This window comes from Mytilus californianus, unplaced genomic scaffold (assembly GCF_021869535.1).
Source record: "Mytilus californianus isolate M0D057914Y unplaced genomic scaffold, xbMytCali1.0.p SCAF_12, whole genome shotgun sequence".
NCBI classification, from domain to species: domain Eukaryota; kingdom Metazoa; phylum Mollusca; class Bivalvia; order Mytilida; family Mytilidae; genus Mytilus; species Mytilus californianus.
This window is the reverse complement of record NW_026262604.1, coordinates 19,549,283-19,556,348: the sequence shown is the minus strand read 5'-3', so window position 1 is coordinate 19,556,348 and position 7,066 is coordinate 19,549,283.

The window sequence follows — 7,066 nt, the reverse complement described above, 5'->3', positions numbered from 1 at the left end:
CAGATATTAGAATCATTGCAGCATTTCTGGCATGCAATATGGGCATATTTATTTCTATTTCCAAAAATGTATCCTGTTATATCCTTTTTGCATAGCTGAAAAACAGATTGGTTAATCATTAACACGTTGATTTCATGAAATACTTCTACATCCATTGAGGACAAAACAAGAATGATATTTTTATAATGTAAAGAAATTAAAGATCTTTTTCAATTGCTTATCAGCAAATAACTTCAAGAAAATAATCCTTGATTAACAAAAACGTGCTCTGTTGTATCCTTTTGGCATACATTTTTTTTTTGTAAATGAAAAACAGTTTGTTTTAACATAAACACATTGATTTCAGGAAATACCTCACACACCAATTCTTGGAGGACAAAACAAGAATTAAATTATTAAAATGTGAAGAAAATGTAAAGATCTTTTTCAATTGCTTATCTGCCAATAACTTCAATAAATTAATCTTTGATTAACAAATGTTTAAAGATGAAATTAGAAAGAGGATATTAAAATGTGAAGGAAAATTTAAAGAATATTTTACTTATCAGACTATAGCTTTACTTTTGAAATCTTTAACATCAATTAGATCATTTTAAGTTTGAATATTTTTATTTGATATATATTCAGAGTTTTCGTAAAAAATTGTCATATATTTATTTAAATTGTCGATTTTGTACTACCCATTGTAACAATGAGTCATGTCATCGTGTTAGCCTTAAGTTAAGGATTTCTATTGTGTACATAAACTATACCTCATGACAAGTACAACCAGAGTCGTATCTAGTTTCATTACCAAGGGTAAAGTATTTCTGGACAAAACAAATCTACTAAAAAAAATGAAATAAAATGGTATTGAAGAAGGTAATACATCCCACAACTTCCAAATACGTCATTGGAATCAGCTTATAAATTATTTTGTGTTCCAATGTTCAGGCTTATTTTTACAATATTATAGATGTAAGAAGACGAGATATAAATGCCAATGAGACAACTCTTCATCCAAGTCACACTTTAGAAAAAATAAACCATTATCGGTCAAAGTACGACCGTCAACATGGAGCCTTGGTCCACACCGAACAGCAAGCTATAAAGGCCCAAAACATGACTAGTGTAAAACAATTAAAATAGGAAAACAAACAGTCTTGTCTATATACTAAACGAAAAACGAGAAACACTAATTGACCATATTGACAACTACTGAACAACAAGTTCCCGACTAGGGACAGGTGCAAACAAATGCAAACTCTCTTTAATTTAATTTATTAAGCAAGACAAGTTTTAACATAGCGCTTTCAATAATCTTTGGAATTTTATTAAGATCCTTGACGCATGTAAACTCTTCGATAAAACCACCGTCAACTATGGCGTTACAAATATGAATATTAATTCAACCTCGTGATAATCTCGATGTAAGCTTTAAATGCATATGATGCATATTCGGTAGTGTTCTTGAAATAATTTTGCCACATTTTAAATCATTTATAAAAAAAAAAAAATGAAAACAACACGTTTAATAATTTAATGCATCCGAAGCGCTTTTCTGGATTTAACTTCATCAGGAAGGCTTAAAGCCAAATATTTGAAAGCCGAGGATGTATAAGTACCGGAACAGTTGAAGAGCTATATGACAAAAAATACCTAAAAAAAGAGAAATCCATCTAAGGTCAACTTTGCCTGAGGAAGTTGAAACCTTAGTTTCTTTATAATTTTAAAATTTATCAACGGACAATTTTAGAAAGGTTTGTTATAAATCATGTCAGTACCGAAGTACTGACTACTGAGCTGATGATAGCCTCGGGGACTGATAGTCCACCGGCAGAGGTATCGACCTAGTGCTGTAAAAAAAAATGAAAACAACACATTCAACAATTAAGTGTGTCCGAAGCGCTTTTCTGGATTTACCTTCATCAAGAACGCTCAAAGCCAAATATTTGAAAGCCGAGGATGTATAAGTACCGAAACAGTTGACGAGCTATACGACAAATAATACCTAAAAAAAAAGCAAAATCCATGTAAGGTCAACTTTGCCTGAGGGAGTTGAAACCTTAGTTTCTTTATAATTTCAAAATTTATCAACGGACAATTTTAGAAAGGTTTGTTATAAATCATGTCAGTACCGAAGTACTTTCATACTGCTGCATGAATAACATACTCGTTCGCTGTTTAATAATAAACAATAACCAATATGTTAGATTACATCCATGTGTCTATGAATTATGTTTTAACCGTAGTTTCTGTGTGTGTTACATTTTAATGTTGTGTTTCTGTTGTGTCGTATTTTTCCTCTTATATTTGATGTGTTTCCCTCAGTTTTAGTTTGTAACCAGGATTTGTTTTTTTTCTCAATCGATTTATGAATTTCGAACAACGGTATACTACTGTTGCCTTATTTAACCGTAGTCAAGATCAGTTTGCATTCCAGAACTAAATCTGGACACAACAATACAACATTTTATAGCTACTGTCGCCTAATCCATGCTTGCTTGTATATGAAATCATATAAGAAAGGATTTTTGCAGACATCTATGGATATATTCTAAACATTATATAAAATTCCTACACGATATCTGCAACATATATAAAATATTTTCAATTTTCAATGTTCAACCATGTTATCTGTTTAATCTTGTTCATGTTTGGTGACCGTTTTATTGCTTTTTTACCGAGGGGTTCATTATATGACGTTGTATGTAATGCTTTCAAACTATGTATATATACTTTTATTGCTTAAATAGGTTTTAGTGGAATGTATATTTATACAAACTCAACTGTTCATATTCATGAATGTGTTTTATACCAGATAACATTAACAGTTTTTGGAACTTAATGAAAAATTAGGCCAGGTTTCCAATATATTCAGTCGGAAGTGTTAACATTTATAAATAAACGATGCTTGTTCCATAATTCACTTTTATTTTAAGAAAGAAATACAATCATTATTACTTACACTATTTGGTAGCACAGACATCAACATCAAACCATTAAGCATCAACTCTAATGAGGTAAAAACAAACACATTCATATTACAAAAGTTACATAAAAAATGAAAACAACACGTTAAATAATTTCAGGCGTTTGAAGCGTTTTTCTTGATTTTCTGGATAAAGCATTCTTGCTTAAGGATGTTCGCTACTCTGTTTCAAAATAACAAGCTTTTTAAAAGACTGTTATAAATTGATAGTATATAAATAAAGAAACCAAAAAAGCAGAAAAAAATGAAGGGTCCATGTCCTTATAAGCCATTGAAAATTTGGCGGGAAATAATTCTCTCTAGATTTATCATACATTTAACATTGGCACCTTTTTTCTTTCAAAAACGTTGAAAAAATAACAAAGATTTTATAAGATTTTCAAAGATAACATTTTAAACTATATGTAATCAAATTCTGGAAAGAAAAGTAGGGGTTAATGGGCAAAATTTTTTAATGGCACAACTTGGATAAAACCAGAGGATTCCGAATATCTGGCAAAAATTCTAATACAAGAGGAGCGTACATCCTTAAAAAATGTTACGCATGCAGGTGATGATTGTATGTTATTGTATCTGTTTCGGTGGAGTTTTTGTTGTTCAGTCTGTAGATTACTGTTCAGAGTTTTGTTGACTTGTTTGTGTTTTCTTTATTTCTCTTATGCTACCGCGTTGTCTGTTTTTCTCCGACTTATGCATTTTGAATTTTAAATTGGTATCTCCAACCTCTTTTTTTACCTTTTAAAGATTCAAAGTTTTATAAACAGTTGATTTATAATTATAACCATATCAATGATAATTCATGTCAACACAGAAGTGCTGACTACTGGGCTGGTGATACCCCCGGGGAATAAAAACTTCAACAACAGTAGCATCAAATCAGTGGTTGTAAATAAACTCATCATGGATACCAGGATTGAAATTTTGTATTTGCGCCAGACGCGCGTTTCGTCTACAAAAGACTCATCAGTGACACTCAAATCTAAAAAAAAGTTAAAAAGGCCTAATAAAGTACGAAATTGAAGAGCATTGAACACCAAAAATTCCTAAAAGTTTTGCCAAATGCAGCTAAGGTAATCTATTCCTGAGGTAGAAAAATCTTTGTATCTAAATTGTTTTAAATATGCATGGTGAATGTGAGTCATATACAGAAGAGAACAAAGCTTATAGTTCGATCAGACAAATAGTCCTTGAATTCGAATAAAAAACATTTAAAAGAAGAAAATATAACATTGCTGGAAAGAGCTTGTCCTAAAGTGGTCATGTTCTCTAGGATTAACGACAATCCTTTACGTCTAAACACTGTATAGTTTTAGCTTATTGTATAACGTCATCTTATTCAAACATGTTAAACATATGTTTTCTATTTCGTGTTCTAAACCTTGACATTAGCATGTAATTAACAGTACCAAAAAATACATAACTTTGAAAGATATTATAGGAAATTATGCCCTAGATAATGCATAATAGAAACTAATAAAACTTACAAGCTATCATTCTGTGTTGACACTTAAGGATGTTCGCTACTCTGTTTTAAAATAACAAGCGTTTAAAACGACTGTTATAAATTGATAGTATATGAATCTAAAAAGGCTTAAAAAAATGAAGGGTCCGTTAATTGATCCTGCTTTGGTTTTTTTTAAATAAAAACTAGCATGCAAACTTCAATGAATAAAATCGTATTAAAAAGCATAAATGTGACATCTATAGCATCAACTAGGTTTCACTGACCCGATCAAAACGTGTTTAGGTGACATATATTTGTAGGTTCGATGTATTATATGAAAACAAACTCTTTTATTTTAGCCGTCCGTTATTCCCATTTTATGTCCAACTGAAGCAAAACACCTGAAAAAACTTTTACCTTTCTTAGTTTTATCCTTTCCTGACAAAACATCATGTTATAAATCGTATTAAAACAGTAGATAAGAACCATAGTAAAAAAATATTAAAGCTTTTTTATAAGCAGTCACTAATGTAATAAATTGAAGGAAAACAAAAACAGAAAAAAAAAACATAAAAATTTAAAAGAAATAGTACCTCATAGCAATTTACAAGATCTTTTCTTTGAGTGCTAAGTACATGAAACAATTTAAAAAGTTGATTGATTGGTGTTTGCTTTACGTCCAGTGGCAAATATTTCATGCATGTTCATGACTATAACACATGAAGTCTTTAAATACAATACTCAATATGTAGGTCGTGCAACAGGAGGTCGACAGTGAGGTTGGACGTGAAACTTTAAAATACCACTGGAAAATGAGGGTATATTAAATTAGGACAGAAATTTAGACTTGCAACAGCTGGCCACATTCGGACCACTCAAATAATTTGTGCAAGAGTTTTTAATTTGCCGAAGTCGTTGATTCATGAAACCTACACTAAAGTCGATCATCGATATTTACGTGTAGTTTACAATATCATTTCACGCATTTAATTTAGGTTAGATACTTTTAGCTCGCTTTAGTAACTGTGAGAAGTCTGTGAAACTGTATTGTTTATTGTACTTGAGGTTTTGGTATATTATGTACTACCGCTCTACTGGTTGGTCTCATGTGAAGGTGTTCCCCTCGAGAGCGGGAGGTCGTTTGTTCGAATCCCGACCGGGCCAAACAAAGACGTTAAATTAGTATTGGCTATTACCTGGCGCTTAAAACGTGACATCATAAAGTAAGAGCACAAACTGGTCGGCTCAGAGTTGGAAATGTGTCCGGGTCGGGTGACATTTTTTCCTGCGAACTAATATCTTGGGAACTTACGTGTGAAAACACCGACTCAGCGTGTCAGTCTAGTAAAAAACGGGGTTAATATTCGTATTGTATTTACATGTTATCGTCCTGAATACTCTTTTTATTTGCCGCTGGTCGTCATCCATTATCATCATTTTATTTTACCGTTTTATTATACAGTGAAGTGTTTTTCTTCTACTGGTTTATATTACAACTTCTTAAATTTTCACCGATCAAAATTAAAATAGGGCAGGTGAAATTTTTCAACCAGAGACTAGTGATTGTTGGGATATCTTTGACGGTAAATAGTATTAAATCAAATGTGACTTTTGGGATATATAATATTTGACGGTAATTATTATTGAGTTAACTCCGTATAACTATTATTAAGTCAGGCGGTTTTCACTGATTATTTCTCTGTATACGGATCTTTCTATAAAAAAAAAAGACTGAAAGTTGACTATAAATGTTTTGATATGTCTGTGTATTTGTGTTGCTCTCGCATTAATGTACAGTATATCTTTATCACCTTTTATTCAAAATCAAATGATTCACTTGGGTATAGAAATATTGACATCTCGAGACCTCTCCCGTCCCACAGTATACCCTTACTAAATGGGTGCGTTTGTTTGGCTTATCGGATATATAAATACGCAGTTTTGTCCCATCGAAATAGGAATGTATATCAGATTCCCGGTGTAGTGAGAAATTCATGCTATCTATACGTTAAAAAAAACATTAGGGGAAAAAACGATCTATGCACGAGTTGAATGATCGAAATGTGTAATCAACATGAAAGGTCAGCTAAATCTTTTCAAATAAGTTGCATGGCTGATTTTAACACATTTTTTTGCGAATTTTGCTAGGACAATTGTAGATGATAAAAAAAATATAACGAAACCGATTAGCAAAACAATATCTAAAAAATAAATAAATGAAACGCCCAAAATAAGTTGAATCCTTTAATAAATTGTTGTCAACATTTTTTTTATCCATTTTTGCTTTTATGGCAACTATTATACCAGTCTGAGATATAAATAAAATTGCAACAGCAAATGGTGACACGTAGACGAGACAGCCGTCATTGTTCGCTTCAACATATGAGTTATTGGCACTCAATGAAGATTGTTTTTCTGTTCTTATCCCCACTCCTTTTAGTTTTGCTAAAGGGTACAATGTAACCCCTTGTGTGTACCACGACAACGTTTTTGTAATGTTTAAAAAAAGATAAAATGCAAAGAGAAAAATGATGAAAGAAAGATTTACTCTTAAAAATTCATACTTAAATAAAAATAAGATATAAAAATTGAAAAACTGTTTGAGACAATTATTTATTGATTTATTGATTGTTGGTTGCTTAACGTCCAGT